Source organism: Heptranchias perlo, chromosome 28, assembly GCF_035084215.1.
Source record: "Heptranchias perlo isolate sHepPer1 chromosome 28, sHepPer1.hap1, whole genome shotgun sequence".
In the NCBI taxonomy this organism is placed as follows: Eukaryota; Metazoa; Chordata; class Chondrichthyes; order Hexanchiformes; family Hexanchidae; genus Heptranchias; species Heptranchias perlo.
The window spans coordinates 84,438-108,457 of record NC_090352.1 but is presented as its reverse complement, the minus strand read 5'-3'; the positions used below and the strand labels follow the sequence as shown (position 1 = coordinate 108,457).

Genomic DNA, 24,020 nt, shown 5'->3' with positions numbered 1-24,020 from the left:
CGGGGTCATTGTAAAATCAGAGAGACCGGGGTCATTGTAAAATCAGAGAGACCAGGGTCATTGTAAAATCAGAGAGACCAGGGTCATTGTAAAATCAGAGAGACCAGGGTCATTGTAAAATCAGAGAGACCGGGGTCATTGTAAAATCAGAGAGACCAGAGTCGTTGTAAAATCAGAAAGACCAGGGTCATTGTAAAATCAGAGAGACCAGGGTCATTGTAAAATCAGAGAGACCAGAGTCATTGTAAAATCAGAAAGACCAGGGTCATTGTAAAATCAGAGAGACCAGGGTCATTGTAAAATCAGAAAGACCAGAGTCATTGTAAAATCAGAGAGACCAGGGTCATTGTAAAATCAGAGAGACCAGGGTCATTGTAAAATCAGAGAGACCAGAGTCATTGTAAAATCAGAGAGACCAGGGTCATTGTAAAATCAGAGAGACCAGGGTCATTGTAAAATCAGAAAGACCAGGGTCATTGTAAAATCATAGGAAACAAACGAACATAGGAAACAAAGTGGATAATTTTGTAATTCTCTCTAATGGGCAGTTCCTTAATCCCCGTGTATCCCACATCTTGCACACTTTACCTGCAGGTGTAGTCTGCACGGTATAAAATGCATTGGCGTTATGCTGATCTCACACTATATTTATTAGCTCAGATTCTAGACCACTTGGGCATTCCCAGATTACATTCATTTGTTAAAATCCCTGTTAGTCTGATCTTCCTATTCGTTCATCTCTTCATTCAGCAACAAGTCCTCATTTTCTTCTGGCCTCAATCAAACTCCCAGATTGAATAGTTTTGCTCCCTTCACGTGACATACTTATCTTAGAATTATAGAAGTAACAGCACAGGATGAGGCCATTTGGCCCATTGTGCCAGTACTGGCTCTTGGACTGGAGCTATCTGCTATAATCCCATCTCCCCGTGCTTCATGGGGCCTTCTTTTCCACAATGCCTAAAAGGCAGTGCCAGATTACAGATAGTGACACTTCAAATTTACATTTGAGGGTTTGGCAGCAGCCTCAGACACTGTAATGAGCCACAGTTACTGATACACAACGGCTGTCCTTGATGTGGATTTTCTCCCTAGAGGCACCAGCCTACTTACCCAGTTCCATTTTAACTGATGTTATAGAGCTAGATTTTACTCACTGGTGGAATTGCCACCAAAATATCACTGAAGCTGCAGAGATTTACAGATTCTTCAGCTGAGGTGATTCTGTCTGTAATCTGGCAGAGAGCCTGAGGGAAGGACGTCCCTGGGCGTGATTCCGGCCCATGGAGGGAAATGGGGATCAATTTTAACCCCACCAATAGGTGAGTGGGAAGGTAAAAATTGTAAAACAAAAGTAAAACCCAACCCCAATTCTCTGGGTTTAGTGGAGGCGGATCAGGGAGGGAGTCAACCAACCCGCTCTCAGGAGGGGGGTCAGTCAGTGAAATCTTTTAAGGAGGCTGCAGGCCTCCATTTTAACAGCATTTTTATTTTTAACTCCTGTGGGCCGGGATTCCTGGGCCTTCTGCTTCACGTCATGTAAGAGGTGGCGAGAAGGCTCAGATCAGCAGGAAAGTGCCTTTATTACACAGCGAGTGGGCCCGGAGGAGCAGGACTGCATCCCCCAGGCCCAACAAGCTCACCTGCCGTGATCCGACACACACGATCGGCTGACCCCCACCCCCCCCAACAATCGCCAACTCCCGACACCCCCAACAATCGCCAACTCCCGACCCCCCCAACGATCCCCAACTCCCGACCCCCTCCAACGATCCCCAACTCCCGACCCCCCCAACAATCGCCAACTCCCGACCCCCCCAACAATCGCCAACTCCCGACACCCCCCCCCCAACGATCCCCAACTCCCGACACCCCCCCCCAACGATCCCCAACTCCCGACCCCCCCAACGATCCCCAACTCCCGACACCCCCCCCAACGATCCCCAACTCCCGACCCCCCCAACGATCCCCAACTCCCGACCCCCTCCAACGATCCCCAACTCCCGATCCCCCCCAACGATCCCCAATTCCCGACCCCCCCTCCAACGATTCCCAACTCCCGACCCCCCCCAACGATCCCCAACTCCCGACCCCCCCCCCAACGATCCCCAACTACCGACCCCCCCTCCAACGATCCCCAACTCCCGACCCCCCCCCCAACGATCCCCAACTACCGACCCCCCTCCAACGATCCCCAACTCCCGACCCCCCCCCCAACGATCCCCAACTCCCGACCCCCCCAACGATCCCCAACTCCCGACCCCCCCAACGATCGCCAACACCCGACCCCCCCCCCCCAACGATCCCCAACTCCCGACCCCCCTCCAACGATCCCCAACTCCCGACCCTCCCCCAACGATCCCCAACTCCCGACCCTCCCCCAACGATCCCCAACTCCCCTCCTTCACGATCTCCACCCCCCCAACCACGATCTCCAACTCTCCTCCCCCACCCCCACCGATCTAAGACTCACTGCTGTCGTCTGTTCCCAAGCTGCTCTCCTGTCTGACTGTCAAGCGGGAAAACTACTGAAAAAAATTGAACACATCAAAATTTTAAGGACGTCCAGGAAACCCGCTCTTCCGGGTTTCCCGTCTGGAAATCCCACACCGCCCCGCCGCCTCCTCCCGCCCCCGCTGTCTGCCTGGCTCGATGTTAAAATTTACCCCATGGCCTTTGCAGTAAATGCCACTTCCAGCAATCACCACATGGCAGCTCAGTGCTACAGGACATTCACTGACTTTCCAAGACAGTCAGTCATACCTTGTAAACATGCACAGGAACAAGCATGTATCCCAGCTACAGTCACCTTACCAATACCATCTGTGACTTACCATTACACGTAGGAGCTACCACAATACCCTGCTCCTGTAATGTACCTTTACACATGTCGGAGAGCAGTGGGGGACTCATAATCAGCACCAGTTCAAACACCCCTTCTGAATCCTGGTTTGCATCCCATGAGGGCACACTCACTCACTCTCTCTCTCTCTCACTCTCTCTCTCATTTCTTCTTAAAGAGGAAACAGCCCAGAACAGAGCAAAGCAAGGACCACCTCAACACCCCCCCACCCCCGAAAAATCAACACCTGCGATCTTGATATCTAGCAACTGACACAACTCAAGGAGGCACAGCCTTCTGAGGCCAGAGGTCACGGTGCAGTAGTTATAAGAACATAAGAAATAGGAGCAGGAGTAGGCCATATGGCCCCTCGAGCCCGGTACGTCATTCAATAAGATCATGGCTGATCTTCGACCTCAACTCCACTTTCCCGCCCAATCCCCATATCCCTTGATTCCCCTAGAGTCCAAAAATCTATCAATCTCAGCCTTGAATATACTCAACGACTGAGCATCCACAGTCCTCTGGGGTAGAGAATTCCAAAGATTCACAACCCTCTGAGTGAAGAAATTCCTCCTCATCTCAGTCTTAAATGACCGACCCCTTATCCTGAGACTATGCCCCCTGGTTCTAGACTCTCCAACCAGGGGAAACAATCTCTCAGCACCTACCCTGTCAAGCCCCCTCAGAATCTTATGTTTCAAAGAGATCACCTCTCATTCTTCTGAACTTCAGAGTATCGGCCCATTTTACTCAATCTCTCCTCACAGGACAACCCTCTCATCTCAAGAATCAATCTAGTGAACCTTCGTTGCACTGCCTCTAGGGCAAGTATATCTTTCCTTAGATAAAGAGACCAAAACTGTACGTAGTACTCCAGGTGTGGTCTCACCAAAGCCCTGTACAATTGCTGCAAGACCTCCTTACTCTTGTCCTCCAACCCCCTTGCAATAAAGGCCAACATACCATTTGTATTCCTAATTGCTTGCTGTACCTGCATGCTAACTTTGTGTTTCTTGTATGAGGACACCCAAATCTCTCTGAACACCAACATTTAATATTTTCTCACCATTTAAAAAAATTCTGTTTTTCTATTCTTCCTACCAAAGTGAATAACCTCACATTTCCCCACATTATACTCCATCTGCCACCTCCTTGCCCACTCCCTTTGCAGCCTCTTTGCATCCTCCTCACAGCTTACCTTCCCACCTAGCTTTGTATCGTCAGCAAACTTGGATACATTACACTCAGTCCCTTCATCTAAGTCGTTAATATAGATTGTAAATAGCTGAGGCCCAAGCACTGATCCTTGCGGCACCCCACTAGTTACACCCTGCCAACCTGAGAATGACCCGTTTATTCCTACTCTCTGTTTCCTGTCCTTTAACCAATCCTCTATCCATGCTAATATATTACCCCCAATCCCATGAGCCCTAATCTTGCGTAACAACCTTTTTTGTGGCAGCTTATCGAATGCCTTTTGAAAATCCAAATATACGACATCCACTGGTTCCCCTTTATCTACCCTGCTAGTTACACCCTCAAAGAAATTTTATAAATTTGTTAAACACTATTTCCCTTTCACAAAACCATTTTGACTCTGCCTGATCATATTATGATTTTCTAGGTGCTCTGTTACCACTTCCTTAATAATGGATTCCAGCATTTTCCCGACAATTGATGTCAGGCTAACTGACCTGTAGTTCCCTGTTTTCTCTCTCCCTCCTTTCTTGAATAGCGGGGTTACATTTGCTACCTTCCAATCCACTGGGACTGTTCTAGAATCTAGGGAATTTTGGAAGATCAAAATCAATGCATCCACTATCTCTGCAGCCACCTCTTTTAGAACCCTAGGATGTCGGCCATCAGGTCCAGGGGATTTGTCGGCTTTTAGTCCCATTAGTTTCTCCAGTACTTTTTCTCTAGTGATATTAATTGTTTTACGTTCCTCACTCTCATTTACCCCTTGGTTCCCCATTATTTTTGGTATGCTTTTTGTGTCTTCTACTGTGAAGATAGATACAAAATATTTGTTTAATATCTCTGCCATTTCCTGATTCCCTATTATAATTTCTCCTGTCTCAGCCTCTAAGGGACCAACGTTTGCTTTTGCTGCTCTCTTCCTTTTCACATACTTGTAGAAGCTCTTACAATCTGTTTTTATATTTCTTTCTGGTTTACTCTCATATTCTATTTTCTCCCATTTAATCAATTTTTTGGTCATCCTTTGCTGATTTCCAGGACCTTAGTTTTGGACTTAAGTATTTCACTAATTCTATCATATTACGATCACTCTTCCCCAGAGGATCCTTTCCTGTGAGATTACTAATTAACCCTGTCTCATTACACAATACAAGATCTAAAATAGCCTGTTCCCTGGTTGGTTCCATGATGTATTGCTCTTGGAAACAGTCTCGAATGCATTCCATGAACGCATCCTCCAAACTACCTTTGCCAATTGGATTTGCCCGGTCTATATGAAGATTAAGGTCCCCCACGATTACTGCATTACCTTTGTTACAAGCTCCTCTTATTTCATGATTTATAGTCCTGTCTGGATCTGTAGATGGCGAGGGGGAGGTACCAATGGGCAGGGCCTGTTTAGCCTGCCATCTCTATGGTGGTCCTCATTATCCTCCTCGCTACTTGCACCTCAAGGCTGAGGAACATGGTGAGACCTAAGGGAGACCCTGTTGGTTCCTGAGGCCCAGTCTCCAACCTTAACACTTCAAAAATACTTCATACATTTTAAATACTTAAATATGCTTTAAAAAGACTTGAAGAAACTTTTAAAAAAAAACTTATTGGTCTATCGAAGACCAGTTCTGGCTCTACAACTGGAGTCCATACTTGCTACCAAGGCTTTGCCATCAGCAAATCTGACATCTTTCACCCGCTGACCTCCAACCTTCACTCTTTTCTCTGCCCGATTAAACATGCCCCTTACCATTGCTTCTGCATGACATGTTGAACACAAAAATCTTATACATACTATAAAAAGACAAAATTAATATATTATTGAATTTATCTGAGGTTGCTCTGATTCCTTGTGGCCTTCTGCAATTGAGCGTCTCTGACCATCACAACAGGTCCCAAGACCCCTTCATCAGAGACGTCCCCTCCGACTGGTGGCCACTGTGCAGGAGGGAAGGGAAATGGGACTGTCCAAAAGCCCCACCCAGCTGCTGTCATAAATCAGCCAGAGTTTTCTCCACTTAACATTAACAAGAACAAAGTTCGGCTCCCACCAGATACTCCATAATTGATGTCCCAGTTCCATGCTCCTTACTGGTCAACTCAATGGTGCACAATCTTGGTGTCCTGTTTGACCCCAAGTTGAGCTTCAAACCCCACATCCAATCCATCACCTATTTCTACCTGCACTTCATCATCCACCTCAGTCCATCCCTCACCCACACTGCCAATGAAACTCCGTCCATCATTTCTTATTGTTCCCTTACCGGAATCCTGACTTACAACCCACACAAAATCCAACTTGTGAAAGACTCTAATACCCATGTGCTCTGCCACCTCCAAGCTCGCTCACCTTCTGTCTTCTATTCCCCCCAACGCACTCAATTCAAAATCCTCGTCCGTGTTTACAAATTACTCAAGGATTCATCCCATTCTATTTTTGCAGTCTACTTCAGCCCCAAGAAATCTAGCGTTATTGTGGCAGCAAAGTCCTTGGCTACAGTAACCAAACAGGGAGTGGGTGAAGCCAGCAAGGTACCGGCTTACACAGAAACAGGACAGAATACAAAGCAGAAAACGCACAAAGGCCGTCAAACAGCTCCATAAAGCCAACAATTCAAATGAAACCAAAACTCAAAGCAGGACTGAATCTAGGCCTACAACATAGGCCTCTAAGCTACAGTGACTCAATAAGTTACATTTTATTTCACTACAAGGATCACATTTTACATTTCAAACCCCTTTTCTCTGAGAAAAATATACCTAAAGGCCTTACCTATGACCTGTGAAGAGGTGGTTACACTGAGAGTGCAATGGGACAGGAGCTGTTGTAACTGAAGCCGCAGGTACCTGAAATATCCAACACTCATATACCTGAGACTGCAGGTATACCTGAAATATCCAACACTCGTATACCTGAGACTGCAGGTATACCTGAAATATCCAACACTCGTATACCTGAGACTGCAGGTATACCTGAAATATCCAACACTCGTATACCTGAGACTGCAGGTATACCTGAAATATCCAACACTCGTATACCTGAGACTGCAGGTATACCTGAAATATCCAACACTCATATACCTGAGACTGCAGGTATACCTGAAATATCCAACACTCATAACCTGAGACTGCAGGTATACCTGAAATATCCAACACTCGTATACCTGAGACTGCAGGTATACCTGAAATATCCAACACTCATATACCTGAGACTGCAGGTATACCTGAAATATCCAACACTCATATACCTGAGACTGCAGGTATACCTGAAATATCCAACACTCGTATACCTGAGACTGCAGGTATACCTGAAATATCCAACACTCATATACCTGAGACTGCAGGTATACCTGAAATATCCAACACTCATATACCTGAGACTGCAGGCATACCTGAAATATCCAACACTCGTATACCTGAGACTGCAGGTATACCTGAAATATCCAACACTCGTATACCTGAGACTGCAGGCATGCCTGAAATATCCAACACTCGTATACCTGAGACTGCAGGCATACCTGAAATATCCAACACTCATATACCTGAGACTGCAGGCATGCCTGAAATATCCAACACTCATATACCTGAGACTGCAGGTATACCTGAAATATCCAACACTCGTATACCTGAGACTGCAGGTATACCTGAAATATCCAACACTCATATACCTGAGACTGCAGGTATACCTGAAATATCCAACACTCATATACCTGAGACTGCAGGTATACCTGAAATATCCAACACTCATATTGCAGGGACATTTGAAGCACACATAAACCCATTTTTTTTCACTGGTGGGTCCAGAAATTTGTAACGGGGACATGAACACGGAAGAGATTTATTTCCTGGGGAAGATGAGAAACCCTTTAGTCTTTCAATACAGGGCTCACTAACACAGAGGAATGGCCAGGTGGCTATTAATCTCCTTACTTGACTGCTGCAAAATGTCAGGCCAAGCCAGCCTAGGAATCACGTGTTCCCCCAACCTGTGTGTTTCTGTAAACATATTCAGTGTTTGCACATGTGCAGAACACAATGTGTGTACACAAGAAAGATCTGAGGCCTTCCAGGGAGACTGCAGCAGAAAGTGCCTGAGGCGATAAAGAAACATTGATTCCAGTCAGCAAATACTGGCATTCCCAGCATTAAACACCCCGTGGCTGGCATGTATTCTACGTTGTTGCTGTATAATATACTTACAAAATGTGAAAGCTAATGTACAGAGGAAAATATTGGGGCGAGTCGCTGCATCATCGGAAGGATGTTGTTGTCTTTAGAATCATAGAATCTTACAGCACAGAAGGAGGCCATTTGGCCCATCGTGCCTGTGCTGGCTCTTTGAAAGAGCTATCCAATTAGTCCCATTCCCCTGCTCTTTCCCCATAGCCCTGTAGATTTTTCCCCTTCAAGTTTTTATCCAATTCCCTTTTGAAAGTTATTATTGAATCTGCTTCCACCGCCCTTTCAGGCAGTGAATTCCAGATCATCACAACTCGCTGCGTGAAAACATTTCTCCTCATCTCACCTCTGGCTCTTTTGCCAATTACCTTAAATCTGTGTCCTCTGGTTACTGACCCTTCTGCCACTGGAAACAGTTTCTCCTTATTTACTCTATCAAAACCATTCATGATTTTGAACACCTCGATCAAATCTCCCCTTAACCTTCTCTGCTCTAAAGAGAACAACCCCAGCTTCTCCAGTCTCTCCACATAACTGAAGTCCCTCATCCCTGGAATCATTCTAGTAAATCTCCTCTGCATCCTCTCTAAGGCCTTCACATCCTTCCTAAAATGTGGTGCTCAGAATTGGACACAATACTCCAGATGGGGCCGAACCAGTGATTTATAAAGGTTCAGAATAAAAGGTTTATAAAGCCCAGGATCCCGTATGCTTTTTTAACAACCTTCTCAACTTGCCCTGCCACCTTCAAAGATTTGTGTGCGTACACCCCCAGGTCTCTCCATTTCTGCACCCCCTTTAAAATTGTACCATTTAGTTTATATTGCCTCTCCTCAATCTTCCTTCCAAAATGTATCACTTCACACTTCTCTGCATTAAATTTGAGAGCATAGAGGCAAACAGTCCAAATGATTGCAGATGTCAGGAATTTAAGATCTGAGGAAAGGTTCATGAAGTTGGACTTGTTTTCTTTGTACAAGTGGAAACATCCAGGTGACCTCACTGAAGTTTTCAAGATTATGAAAAGATTCACAAAGTGATGCAGGCAGATTGTTTACAATGGTGAACCGGGGGACACCAGTTAAAAATTAGGAAGTTAGGTACACAAGGTGACATCGTCTGGAATCTTTTTCTACCCAAAGATTTATAAGATTAATTAGCAGGGAAGACAGCGTAAATGGGGGAACAAGATGTCATAGAGTCATAGAGTTATACAGCACGGATAGAGGCCCTTCGGCCCATCATGTCCGCGCCGGCCATCAGCCCTGTCTACTCTAATCCCATATTCCAGCATTTGGTCCGTAGCCTTGTATGCTATGGCATTTCAAGTGCTCATCCAAATGCTTCTTGAATGTTGTGAGGGTTCCTGCCTCCACAACCCTCTCAGGCAGTGAGTTCCAGACTCCAACCACCCTCTGGGTGAAAAAGTTCTTTCTCAAATCCCCTCTAAACCTCCCGCCTTTTACCTTGAATCTATGTCCCCTTGTTAGAGAACCCTCAACGAAGGGAAAAAGCTCCTTAGTATCCATCCTATCTGTGCCCCTCATAATTTTGTACACCTCAATCATGTCCCCCCTCAGCCTCCTCTGCTCCAAGGAAAACAAACCCAATCTTCCCAGTCTCTCTTCATAGCTGAAGCGCTCCAGCCCTGGTAACATCCTGGTGAATCTCCTCTGCACCCTCTCCAAAGCGATCACATCCTTCCTGTAGTGTGGCGACCAGAACTGCACACAGTACTCCAGCTGTGGCCTAACCAGTGTTTTATACAGCTCCATCATAACCTCCTTGCTCTTATATTCTATGCCTCGGCTAATAAAGGCAAGTATCCCATATGCCTTCTTTACCACCTTATCTACCTGTTCCGCCGCCTTCAGGGATCTGTGAACTTGCACACCAAGATCCCTCTGACCCTCTGTCTTGCCTAGGGTCCTCCCATTCATTGTGTATTCCCTTGCCTTGTTAGTCCCTCCAAAGTGCATCACCTCGCACTTTTCCGGGTTAAATTCCATTTGCCACTGTTCCGCCCATCTGACCAACCCATCTATATCGTCCTGCAGACTGAGGCTATCCTCCTCGCTATTTACCATCCTACCAATTTTTGTATCATCAGCGAACTTACTGATCATACCTTTTACATTCATATCCAAGTCGTTAATGTAGACCACAAACAGCAAGGGACCCAGCACCGATCCCTGTGTTACCCCACTGGCCACAGGCTTCCAGTCACAAAAACAACCTTCGACCATCACCCTCTGCCTTCTGCCACTAAGCCAGTTTTGTATCCAAAGTGCCAAGGCACCCTGGATTCCATGGGCTCGTACCTTCTTGACCAGTCTCCTGTGGGGGACTTTATCGAAGGCCTTACTGAAATCCATGTATACCACATCCACTGCGTTACCCTCATCCACACGCCTAGTCACCCCCTCAAAAAATTCAATCAAATTAGTCAGACATGATCTTCCCTTGACAAAGCCATGTTGACTATCCCTGATTAATCCTTGCTTCTCCAAGTGGAGACTAATTTTGTCCTTCAGAATTTTTTCCAATAATTTTCCTACCACTGATGTTAGGCTCACTGGCCTGTAGTTCCCCGGTTTTTCCCTACTCCCCTTCTTGAATAATGGTATTACATTGGTGGTTCTCCAGTCCTCTGGCACATCCCCTGTGGCCAGAGAGGTTCTGAATATATGTGTTAGAGCCCCCGCAATCTCCTCCTTTGCCTCACACAGTAGCCTGGGATACATTTCGTCCGGGCCTGGGGATTTATCCATTTTTAGGCCTGCTAAAACCGCCAATACCTCCTCCCGCTCGATGTTAATATGTTCGAGTATATCACAGTCCCCCTGCCGTATTTCTATGTCGACATCGTCCTTCTCCATAGTGAAAACAGATGCAAAAAATTCATTTAGAACCCCTCCTACATCTGCCGGCTCCACACACAGATTGCCATTTTTGTCCCTAATGGGCCCTATTTTTTCTCTAGTCATCCTCTTACCCTTAATATACTTATAAAACATCTTAGGATTTTCCTTTATTTTGCTCGCCAGTGTTATTTCATGGCCCCTCCTTGATCTCCTAATTTCTTTTTTAAGTATCCCCCTGCACTTTTTGTACTCCTCTCGGGCTTCCTCCGTCTTTAGCCTTTTGTATCTGCCAAAAGCCCTCCTTTTTTTCCTAATCCATTCTCGTATATCCCCTGACATCCAAGGTTCCCTGGAGTTCTTGGAACCACCCTTGACCTTTACGGGAACATGTTGCCATTGTATAAGAACATAAGAACATAAGAAATTGGAGCAGGAGTAGGCCAATCGGCCCCTCGAGCCTGCTCCGCCATTCAATAAGATCATGGCTGATCTGATCCCAACCACAAATCTAAAGAACACAAGAAGTAGGAGCAGGACCCGGCCACACAGCCCCTGGGCCCTCTCCGCCACCCACAGGGCATTGACCGATCCGAACTCAGCTTCATGTCCAATTTCCTGCCCGCTCCCCATAACCCCTAATTCCCTTTACTTCTAGGAAACTGTCTATTTCTGTTTTAAATTTATCTAATGATGTAGCTTCCACAGCTTCCTGGGGCAGCAAATTCCACAGACCTACCACCCTCTGAGTGAAGAAGTTTCTCCTCATCTCAGTTTTGAAAGAGCAGCCCCTTATTCTAAGATTATGCCTCCTAGTTCTAGTTTCACCCATCCTTGGGAACATCCTCACCGCATCCACCCGATCAAGACCCTTCACAATCTTATATGTTTCAATAAGATCGCCTCTCATTCTTCTGAACTCCAATGAGTAGAGTCCCGTAAAAGCGAGTAGAGAATGCAGGCATCGATCCCGCTACTTCTCGTATGCTAAGCGAGCGCTCTACCATTTGAGCTAATGCCCCAAGTATGGTCTCAATCTCCCTTCTGAAAGACTCCCATTGCTCCGATGCGGATTTTCCTACAAGCAGCTGATCCCAGTCCATTTTGGCCAGATCCTGCCTTATCCTATTAAAATCGGCCTTCCCCCAATTTAGAACCTTTATTTCCGGCCCCTCCCTATCCTTTTCCATGACCACCTTAAATCTCACTGAATTATGGTCACTGTCACCAAAGTGCTCACCGACTAGCACTTCTTCCACTTGGCCGGCCACATTCCCTAGAATTAGGTCCAGTACCGCCCCCTCTCTTGTAGGACTTTCTACATGCTGGCTCAAAAAGCTCTCCTGGATGCACGTTAAGAATTTTGTACCCTCTAAGCCTTTTACACTCTGAGTATCCCAGTTAATATTGGGGAAGTTGAAATCCCCCACTATTATTACCCTATTATTTGCACAATTTTCTGAGATTTGCCTACATATCTGTTCCTCTATCTCCCCCTGACTGTTTGGGGGCCTATAGTACACTCCCATCAAAGTGCTTGCCCCCTTTTTGTTTTTAAGCTCCACCCATATGGCCTCATTTGAGGAACCTGCTAATATATCATCCCTCCTTATGGCAGTAATTGATTCTTTAATTAATATTGCGACCCCCCCTCCTCTTATACCTCCCCCTCTGTCTCGCCTGAAGATTCTGTACCCCGGAATATTGAGCTGCCAGTCTTGCCCCTCCCTCAACCATGTCTCTGTGACAGCAACAATATCATACTCCCATGTGTTTATCAACACCTTCAGTTCATCCACCTTATTCGCAAGACTCCTTGCATTAAAATAGATGCCATCCAGCCTTGCCCTCACATATTTGCCCTGTCTTCCAAGCTGACTTGTTTTTTCTCTATATTTGGCTGCACATCACCCCCTATTGTAGCTCCACTCTGTATCCCATCCCCCTGCCAAGTTAGTTTAAACCCCCCCCAACAGTGCTAGCAAACCTCCCTGCAAGGATATTTGTCCCGCTCTGGTTCAGGTGCAACCCGTCCGACTTGTACAAGTCCCACCTTCCCCAGAAGCAGGCCCAGTGATCCAGGAAACTGAAACCCTCCCTCCTGCACCAACTCTTTAGCCACGCATTCATCTGTTCTATCCTCCTATTTCTATACTCACTAGCCCGTGGCACTGGGAGTAATCCAGAGATTACAACCTTTGAGGTCCTGCTCTTTAATCTGCTACCTAGCTCCCTAAATTCTTGATGCAGGACCTCATCTCCCTTCCTACCTATGTCGTTGGTCCCAATGTGGACCACGACCTCTGCCTGCTCACCCTCCCCCTTGAGAATGCCCTGTAGCCGCTCAGTGACATCCATGACCCTGGCACCAGGGAGGCAACAAACCATCCTGGAGTCACGTTTACGGCCACAGAAACACCTGTCTGTTCCTGTGTTTCTGGAGAGAGAAAGGATTGGGGAATGTGGAGGAGGTATTAAGTGAGATTGAACTATCAAAAAGGGATGACTTCTCATAGAAATTATAGCACAGGAGGGGATCATTTGGCCCATCGTGCCTGTGCTAGTGCTAGCTCTTCCACTGGAGCTATCAAACTCTACTCCCACTTCCTTGCCCTTTCCCCGTATCCTTTCAAATTCTCCTTTTCCAATTCCTTTTTAAATCTTTTCTCAGTAGCCCCCTATGGTAAAGCATTCCATGTTGCAATAATCCTCTTTGTGAAAACATTTCTTCTGACCCCCCCCCCCCTTTGCCCTTTTCGTGATAGTTTGCAATCTGTGCCCTCTTGCTACCAATTTGCCAACCACTGGGAACACCCTTTCATTGGTTACCCTCCAAATCCTTTCATATTTTTGAAAATCTCTAGTAGATCCTCCAGTGAAAAGGAACAATGGGCTGGACCTTGCTGGAGTGGGGCATCTCGCGAGGTGCCCTATTAATTAGACTTTCTCCTGCATCCTTTAGCTTGAAAAATATTTGTGCTGTAACTTGCTGGAAGTGCGAGCTGATACCGAGGGAAACGGGAAATCTGGGACCTTGGTCAACGATAGGACCAACGGTCCATATCTCCTTAACCAATGAGATTTAAGGATTGAGAAAGAAACAGAGGAATGACGGAGAAGGAGGGTGAATTGGAGTCAAATCAAATACAGAAAGAGAAATAAAGAGAGGGAAAGAAAGATTGGATTAAGAGAGATGAAAAAGAGACAAAGTAAAAGGAACAAAAAAAATTTTAATTTGACATTTTTTAAATCTCTAACAGCAATTTAGGAATGAGATTGAACAGTTTAAATTGTTCCCTCTCTGGCTCAGAGAGCTTGATTGGCATTACATTAACAATTATCATGCTGTTTAAAAGGTACTTGCGCTATTAAGTTCCAACCCTAACTTTTTGCGGCGAGTTTATTGGGCGATTAATGAGCAAATCCAACACGTTCTTAAAAATAACGGGGAGGCTGAGGGCGAGATGCAGCTTGTGTGAAGCAAACGGAGGAACGGCATAAATCAAGCTGCAAGTTCTAAAGATTCACAACTCACGGTGTGTCTCTGAATCCTCTGTACTTGCTGGCCAGTTTGCACATTAATAACAGCGTCCGCCGTGAACGAGACAATGTTTTCCAGCAAGATCCGGCCTTTCTTTATAACTACAGCCTCTCACTCCTGTTACCATGGTGATAAATTGTTCCATGGCTCCCAAACACCTCCGACAACTTGCTGGCCCGAATGGGCTTTCCCTGTACCTAAAAACTCCTCTTTTTACAGTCAGTCCTAATACATTCTAAGATAACAGATACAAGATAAAAATACAGAAACACAAATATCCTACCTTTGCCAGGCTGGACAAATCATCATCTTTGTTCTCGTGTAACTGTTTAAATAAATAAAATAATTACATTTCTAATAAATTAACAGCAACGTGAAGCAGTGTAACATCAGTTAAATAACACTAGGAAGGTCAACAGTATTTAATTTTCACTAAGAAGCAAGTGAGACTAAACTGTCTTTATAATATGTGTCCAGTTAGTTTCCATGACATTTTTTACTGCATGCAACACCCCGACATTGTCCATTTGTTCCTTCTCAAGGATCGATGTACGAGCACAACTGAGAGCTCCCAACTCCTTCAACTCGGGGCCCAATTTAAATCCAATGTAAAGAGTGGTTAAAATTGAACCATCCATATCATCCAATACCCAAGCTAGCCAGTTTGGATTATTAATGAGATTTAGTGGGGCACACCTATCACCAGTGGCTCACATTCTTCCCACATGGCTTCAGATAGAGCAGAGTGTTCCAAAAGAGCAGTCAGCAGTCCAATACTGTGGTGTAAAGCTCGGGGGAAGGGGCTGAGCGGGGTGTAAAGCTCGGGGGAAGGGGCTGAGCGGGGTGTAAAGCTCGGGGGAAGGGGCTGAGCGGGGTGTAAAGCTCGGGGGAAGGGGCTGAGCGGGGTGTAAAGCTCGGGGGAAGGGGCTGAGCGGGGTGTAAAGCTCGGGGGAAGGGGCTGAGCGGGGTATAAAGGCGAGGATTCAAAAAATCAAGTAAAAGTCAAAAAAGTGACTTCACAGGAGAAGGAGGAGCATCGAGGGTAAGTCAGTGAGAATTTATTTCATTGGTTCGTGTCTTTTAGTGGTTGGTTAGTGTCTTTTAGTGGTTAGTGTTTTAATGTTAAATAAGCAGTAAGTGCCTTAAAGCTAAACAAAGAGCAGGATTAGGCCATTTGGCCCTTCGAGCCTGCTCCACCATTCAATGAGATCATGGCTATCTGATTCTGGCCTCAACTCCACTTTCCCGCATGTTCCCCATATCCTTTGACTCCCTTGCTGATCAAAAATGTGTCTAACTCAACCTTGAATATATTCAATGACTCAGCCTCCACCACTCTTTGGGGCAAAGAATTCCCAAGGTTCACAACCCTCAGAGAAGAAATTTCTCCTCATCTCCGTCTTAAATGGGCGACCCCTTATTCTGAGACTATGCCACCTAGTTTGAGATTCCCCTATGAGGGGAAACATCTTCTCAGCATTTACCCTGTCAAGCTCCCTCTTATATGTTTCAACAAGATCTCCTCTCATTCTTCTAAACTCCAGTGAGTATAGGCACAACCTGCTCAATCTTTCCTCATAAGAAAACCCTTCCATACCCGGAATCAACCCAGTGAACCTTCTCTGAACCGTCTCCAATGCAAGTATATCCTTCCTTAAATAAGGTGACCAAAACTGTACACAGTACTCTAGGTGTGGTCTCACCAGCACCCTGTACAGTTGTAGCAAGACGTCCCTGCTTTTATACTCCATCCCTTTTGAAATAAAGGCGAATATTCCATTTGCCTTCCCAATTACCTGCTGCACCTATATGCTAACTTTTTGTGTTTCATTTACGAGGACACCCAGATCCCTCTGTACCGCAGCATTCTGTAGTCTTTCTATATTTATATAATATTTTGTTTTTTTATTCTTCCTACCAAAGTGGATGACTTCACATTTTCCCACATTATACTCCATCTGCCAAATTTTTTCCCACTTGCTTAACCTGTCAATATCCCTTTGCAGACACTTTGTGTCCTCCTCACAACTTACCTTTCCACCTATCCTTGTATCATCAGCAAATGTGGCCGCAATACACTCACTTCCTTCATCCAAGTTCATTCATTTATAATGACTTAGATGAAGGCATAGAAAGTCTCATATCTAAGTTTGCCGATGACACACAAAGGTTGGTGGCATTGTAAGCAGTGTAGATGAAAACATAAAATTACAAAACGATATTGATAGATCAGGTGAATGGGCAAAACTGGCAAATGGAATTCAATGTCGACAAATGTGAGGTCATCCACTTTGGATCAAAAAAGGATAGAACAGGGTACTTTCTAAATGGTAAAAAGTTAAAAACAGTGGATGTCCAAAGGGACTTAGGGGTTCAGGTACATAGATCATTGAAGTGTCATGAACAGGTGCAGAAAATAATCAAGAAGGCTAATGGAATGCTGGCCTTTATATCTAGAGGACTAGAGTACAAGGGGGCAGAAGTTATGCTGCAGCTATACAAAACCCTGGTTAGACCGCACCTGGAGTACTGTGAGCAGTTCTGGGCACCGCACCTTCGGAAGGACATATTGGCCTTGGAGGGAGTGCAGCGTAGGTTTACTAGAATGATACCCGGACTTCCAGGGTTAAGTTACGAGGAGAGATTACACAAATTGGGGTTGTATTCTCTGGAGTTTCGAAGGTTAAGGGGTGATCTGATCAAAGTTTATAAGATATTAAGGGGAACAGATAGGGTGGATAGAGAGAAACTATTTCCGCTGGTTGGGGATTCTCGGAGTAGGGGGCACAGTCTAAAAATTAGAGCCAGACCTTTCAGGAGTGAGATTAGAAAACATTTCTAAACACAAATGGTGGTAGAAGTTTGGAACTCTCTTCCGCAAACGGCAATTGATACTAGCTCAATTTCTAAATTTAAATCTGAGATAGATAGCTTTTTGGCAACCAAAGGTATTAAGGGATTTGGGCCAAAGGCAGGTATATGGAGTTAGATCACAGATCAGCCATGATCTTATCAAATGGCGGAGCAGGCACGAGGGGCTGAATGGCCTACTCCTGTTCCTATGTTCCAAGTCATTGGTATATATTGTAAATAGTTGAGGCCCCAGCACTGATCCCTGCGGCACCCCACTAGTTACAGTTTGCCATCTGAAAACGACCTCTTTATCCCAACTCTCTGCTTTCTCTTAGTTAGCCAATCCTCTATCCATGCTAATATATTACCCCCAATACCATGAGCTCTTACCTTGTGCATTAACCTTTTATGTGGCACCTTATTGAATGTCTTTCGGAAATCCAAATACACTACAACTACTGGTTCCCCTTTATCCACCCTGCTCGTTACTTCCTCAAAGAACTCTAATAAATATGTCAAAAACCACGTTGACTCTCCTTGAATATATTTTGAGTATCTAAATGTCCTGCTACTACTTCCTTAATAATGGATTCTAGCATTTTCCCAATGACAGATGTTAGGCTAACTGGTCTATAGTTACTTGCTTTCTGTCTCACTCCCTTCTTGAATAGGGGTGTTACGTTTGCGGTTTTCCAATCCGCTGGGACCTTTCCAGAATCTAGTGAATTCTGGAAGATTATAACCAATGCATCCACTATCTCTGTAGCCACTTCCTTTAAGACCCTCGGATGCAAGCTATCAGGTCCAGGGGACTTGTCAGCCTTTAGACCCATTAGTTTACCTAGTACTTTTTCTCTAGTGATAGTGATTGTTTTTAGATCCTCCCTCCCCTTTGCCCCTTGATTATTTACTATTATTGGTATGCTTTCAGTGTCTTCTACTGTGAAGACAAATACAAAATATCTGTTCAATGCTTCTGCCATTTTCTTGTTTTCCATTATTATTTCCCCAGTCTCATCCTCTAAGGAACCTATACTTACTTTAGCTACTCTCTTCCTTTTTATATACTTGTAAAAGCTCTTACTGTCAGTTTTTATATTTCTTGCTAGTTTACTCTCATAATCTATTTTCTCCCTCTATTATTTTTTTACTCCTCCTTTGCTGGTTTCTAAAGTTTTCCCAATCTTCGGGCTTACCGCTAAACTTTGCCATGTTGCATGCCTTTTCTTTTAACTTGATACCATCCTTAACTTCCTTAGCCACGGTTAGTACATCCTTCTCGTGGAGTCTTTCCTCCTTACTGGGATATATTTTTGTTGAAAGTCATCAAATATCTTTTTAAATGTCTGCCATTGCTTATCCACCGTCATACCTTCTAATCTGTTTTCCCAGTAAACTAGTCAACTCTGTCCTCATGCCATTGTAATTGCCCTTATTTAGGTTTAATAAAGTAGTTTCAGATTCAAGATCCTCACTCTCAAACGGAATGAGAAATTCTATCATATTATGATCACTGATTCCTTAGGGATCCTTTGAGGTCATTAATTAATCCTGTCTCATTACCCATTACCAGATCTAAAATGGCCTGTTCCCTGGTTGGTTCCACAATGTATTGTTCTAAGGAACAGTCTCAAATATACTATTAACTCATCCTCAGGGCAACTTTTGCCAATTTGATTTGTCCAATCTTTATGAAAGTTAAAATCGCCCATGATTATTGAATTACCTTTTTTACAAGCCCCCATTATTTCTTGATTTATATTTTGCCCTACAGCGTAGCTACTGTTAGGGGGCCTATAGACTACTCCAGTGATTTCTTATCCTTGCTATTTCCTACCTCCACCCAAACTGATTCTACATCTTGATCTTCTGAGCCCAGATCATTTCTTACTATTGTACTAATTTCATCCTTTATTAACAGAACTACCCCACCACCTTTTCCTTTCTTCCTATCCTCCCGAAATGTCAGATACCCCTGAATATTCAGTTCCCAATCTTGGTCACCTTGCAACCGTGCCTCTGTAATGGCCATGAGATCATACCCATTTGTTTCTATTTGTGCCGTCAATTCATCTATCTTATTACGAATGCTGCGTGAATTCAGATTCACATCCTGTGCCTTGTGGGAAGTCCAGAACACTTTGTGTGTCCTGGAAAACCACATGTACAGGGAGTGCCACCAATTGCTCGAGCTCAGAGTTTCTGAGCTTGAGGGGCGGCTGGCGTCACTACAATGTATAGAGGAAACTGAGTGTTTCATGGATAGCATGTTTCAGGAGGTGGTCACCCCACAGTTACAGAGAGTTCAGGCATAGAGGGAGTGGGTGACCACCAGACAGACTCGGAGGAACAGGCAGGCAGTGCAGGAGTCCCCTGGGAGTGTGGCACCCACAAACCGTTACTCAGTGTTGAATATCAGTGAGGGTGTTGAAACCTCAGGGGAGTGCAGTCACGAACAAATCCATGGCACCGTGGGAGACTCGACTACACGGGGGGCACAAGAAATGCAGCTGTTATAGGGGGTTCGATAGTCCGGGGTGGGGGGGGGGGGGGGGGGGGGAGATGGACAGGCATTTCTGCAACCACTGACGTGATTCCCACATGGTGTGTTGCCTCCCTGGTGCCAGGGTAAAGGGTGTTAATTGTATCCATGTGATTTATATCAATTAGTGTTAATTATAATTAGGTGCTGCGTAGCAATTGGGAACTCTCTTGTATCCTTTTATAAGAGAGCTGATCTAGGGTGTGGTGTGGGTAATGTGGATCTCTGTGAACAAAGGCTTGGAAGCAACTGAAGACCAGGCTCAAGTATTTTATCCTTCAGAACATGGCTATCCAATTTATAACACAGGACATCACTGAGAGGGTGCAGAACATTTGGGGGGGGGGGGGGAAAGGGGTACAGTCAGAAGTCATTGTCCTTGTGAGAACCAATGACATAGGAAGGAAAAGGGTCGAGGTCCTGCAGTCAGAGTTTCAGAAGCTAGGGAAGAAGTTAAAAGCAGGACCTCAAAAGGTAGCAATCTCTGGATTACTCCCACGTGCCAATGAATTTAGGAATAATAGGTTAATGCGTGGCTGGAGGAATGGTGCAGGAGGAAGGGCTTCAGGATCCTGGGGCATTGGGACCAGTTCTGGGGCAGGAAAGATCTGTTCAAGATGGACGGGTTGCACTTCAACAGAGCTGGGAGCAATGTTCTCACGGGAAGGTTAACAAGTGCTGTAGGGAAGGAGATGGGCACCAGGATGAAACATTAGAGAGGAGAAACAAGGTGCACAGAGGACTGCGAGGGACAAGTAGCACTAGAGTAAAGAATAGTTCAGAAATAGGGGGGGATCAGATAGGGAGCAAATGCGAGGCAGTCTAAGATGAGATTGGAGTGCATGTGCATAAATGCACGTAGCATGATAAATAAGGTTGGTGAGCTCCAGGCACAAGTCACCACATGGGACTACGATAAAGTGGCAATAACAGAGACCTGGTTCAAAGAAGGGGAGGATTGGTACTTAATAATTCTGGCTACAAGGCATTCAGGAAAGATAGAGAAGCAGAGAAAGGAGGGGGTGGCAGTATTGATCAAATAAACCATTATCGCATTGGAAAGGGATGATGTAGTTGAGGGGTCAAAGACAGATTCTATTTGGTTAGAACTGAGGAACAATAGAGGAGATATTACACTACTGGGTGTATCTATAGGTCACTAAATAGTGGGAAGGAGATAAGAACATAAGAAATAGGAGCAGGAATAGGCCAATCGGCCCCTCGAGCCTGCTCCGCCATTCAATAAGGTCATGGCTGAACTGATCCTAACCTCAAATCTAAAGAACACAAGAAGTAGGAGCAGGACCCGGCCACTCAGCCCCTGGGCCCGCTCCACCACCCACAGGGCCTTGACCGATCCGAACTCAGCTTCATGTCCAATTTCCTGCCCGCTCCCCGTAACCCCTAATTCCCTTTACTTCTAGAAATAGAGATAGAGGAGCAAATTTTCAAGCACATTACAGAAAGATGCAAGAACTATAGAGTAGTGATAATGGGGGACTTCAATTATCCCAATATAGACTGGGATAGTAACAATGTAAAGGGCAAAGAGGGGGAGGAATTCCTGAAATGTGTTCAAGAGAACTTTCTGGAACAGTATGTTCCCAGCCCAACGAGGAAGGATGCAGTGCTGGATCTAGTTCTGGGGAATGAAGTGTAGCATGTTTCAGTGGGGGAGCATTTGGGGAACAGTGATCATAATATCATTGGTTTATAATAGTTAAGGAAAAGGACAAGGAACAAACAAATGTGAAAATACTTCACTGAAGAAGGGTAAATTTCAGTGAGTTAAAAAGGGATCTTGCCCAGGTGGATTGGAATCAAAAATTGGAGGGAAACCAGTGATTGAACAATGGGAGACCTTCAAGGAGGAGTTGGTTTGGGTACAGAGTAGACACATTCCCACAAGGGGGAAAGGAAGGGCATCCAAAGCTAGAGCTCCCTGGATTACTAAAGATATAGAGATTAAAATGAAACTGTAAAAGGGGGTTTATGATGAATGTAAGGTTCATAATACTGTAGAGAATCAGGCTGAATACAGAAAGTACAGAGGAGATCTAAAAAAGGGACTAAAAGGGGCAATGAGAGAGTAAGAGAATAGATTAGCGGCTAACATAAAAGGGATCCAAAATCCTTTTATAAACATATAAATAGTAAAAGGGCAGTCAAAGGAAGGGTGGGACTGATTAGGGTCAAAAAAGGAGATCTTCTTGTGGAGGCAGAGGGCATGACTGAGGTACTAAATGAACACTTCACATCAGTCTTCACTAGAGAAGAGGATGCTGCCACTGTAGCAGTAAAGGAGGAGGTAGGAGCGATATTGGATAGGATGAAAATAGATAAAGAGGAGGGGCTTAAAAGATTGGCAGTACTCAAAGTAGAAAAGTCACCCGGTCCGGATGGGATGCATCCTCGGTTACTGAGGGAAGTAAGGGTGGAAATTGCGGAGGCTCTGGCCACAATCTTCCAATCCTCCTCAGATATGGGGATGGTGCCGGAGGTCTGGAGGATTACAAATGTTACACCCCTGTTCAAAAAAGGGGAGAGGGATAAACCCAGCAATTACAGGCCAGTCAGGCTAATATTGGTGATGGGGAAACTTTTAGAGACAATAATCCGGGACAAAATTAATTGGCACTTGAAAAGTCTGAGCTAATAAATGAAAGTCAGCACAGATTTCTTAAAGGAAAATCATGTTTGACTAATTTGATTGAGTCATTTGATGAAGTAACGGAGAGGGTTGATGAGGGTAGTGTGATTGATGTTGTGTATATGGACTTTCAAAAGACATTTAATGAAGTACCGCATAATAGACTTGTTAGAAAAATTGAAGCCCATGGGATTAAAGGGACAGTGGCAGCATGGATACAAAATTGGCTGAGGGACAGAAAGCAGAGAGTAGTGGTGAACGGTTGTTTTTCAGACTGGAGGGAAGTATACAGTGGTGTCCCCCAGGGGTCAGTATTAGGACCACACCTCTTTATGGTATATATTAATGACCTAGACTTGGGTGTAGGGTATAATTTCAAAGTTTGCAGATGACATGAAACTTGGAAATGTAGTAAACAATGTGGAGGATAGTAACAGACTGCAAGAGGATTGGTGAAATGGGAAGACACATGGCAGTTGCAATTTAACACAGTGAAGTGTGAAGTGATTCATTTTTGAAAGAATAATCAGGAGAGGCAATATAAACTAAATGGTGCAATGTTAAAGAGGATGCAGGAACAGAGAGACCTGGGGGTGCACACACACAAATCTTTGAAGGCGGCAGGACAAGATGGGAAGGCAATTAAAAAAACATATGGGATCCCTGCACTTTATTAATAGAGGCATAGAGTACAAAAGCAAGAAAGTTATGCTAAACCTTTATAAATCATGATTAGGCCTCAGCTGGAGTATTCTGGGCACCACACTTTAGGAAGGATGTCAAGGCCTTAGAGAGGTTTCAGAAGAGATTTACTAGAATGGTACCAGGGAAGAGGGACTTCAGTTAATTGGAGAGACTGGAGAAGCTGGGATTGTTCTCCTTAGAGCAGAGAAGGTTAAGGGGAGATTTGATAGAGGTGTTCAAAATCATGAACTGTTTTGATCAACTAAATAAGGAGAAACTGTTTCCAGTGGCAGAAAGGCCGGCAACCAGAGGACACAGATTTAAGGTGATTGGCAAAAGAGCCAGAGGAGACATGAGGAAGTATTTTTTTATGCATCGAGCTGTGATGATCTGGAATGCACTGGATGAAAGGGTGGTGGAAGCAGATTTAATAGTAACTTTCAAAAGGGAATTGGATAAATAGTTGAAGGAAAAAAATTTACAGGGCAATAGGGAAAGGGCGGAGGATTGGACGAATTGGATAGCTCTTTCAAGTATTTTGAAAGCCTCTTTCATAGACATGAGGGGCCAAATGGCATCCTCCTCTGCTGTACCTATTGTGATATTATGAATGGAGCAGTCAACATTCCAATTCAAAAATCACAATACAACACTCCAGTTCAAAGGTCAAC

The 24,020-nt window shown here is 44.8% G+C and overlaps 1 protein-coding gene across 1 annotated transcript in view; it reads right to left on the bottom strand.

The window, feature by feature from the left end:
- LOC137344767 (carbohydrate-responsive element-binding protein-like) overlaps positions 1-24,020 on the bottom strand; it is a 400,141-nt gene that overhangs the window by 307,862 nt on the left and 68,259 nt on the right. The window contains exon 3 of the mRNA XM_068007895.1: positions 14,904-14,945. The gene's annotated coding sequence lies outside the window, so the exon portion shown is untranslated. The remainder of the gene's footprint in view (positions 1-14,903; positions 14,946-24,020) is intronic.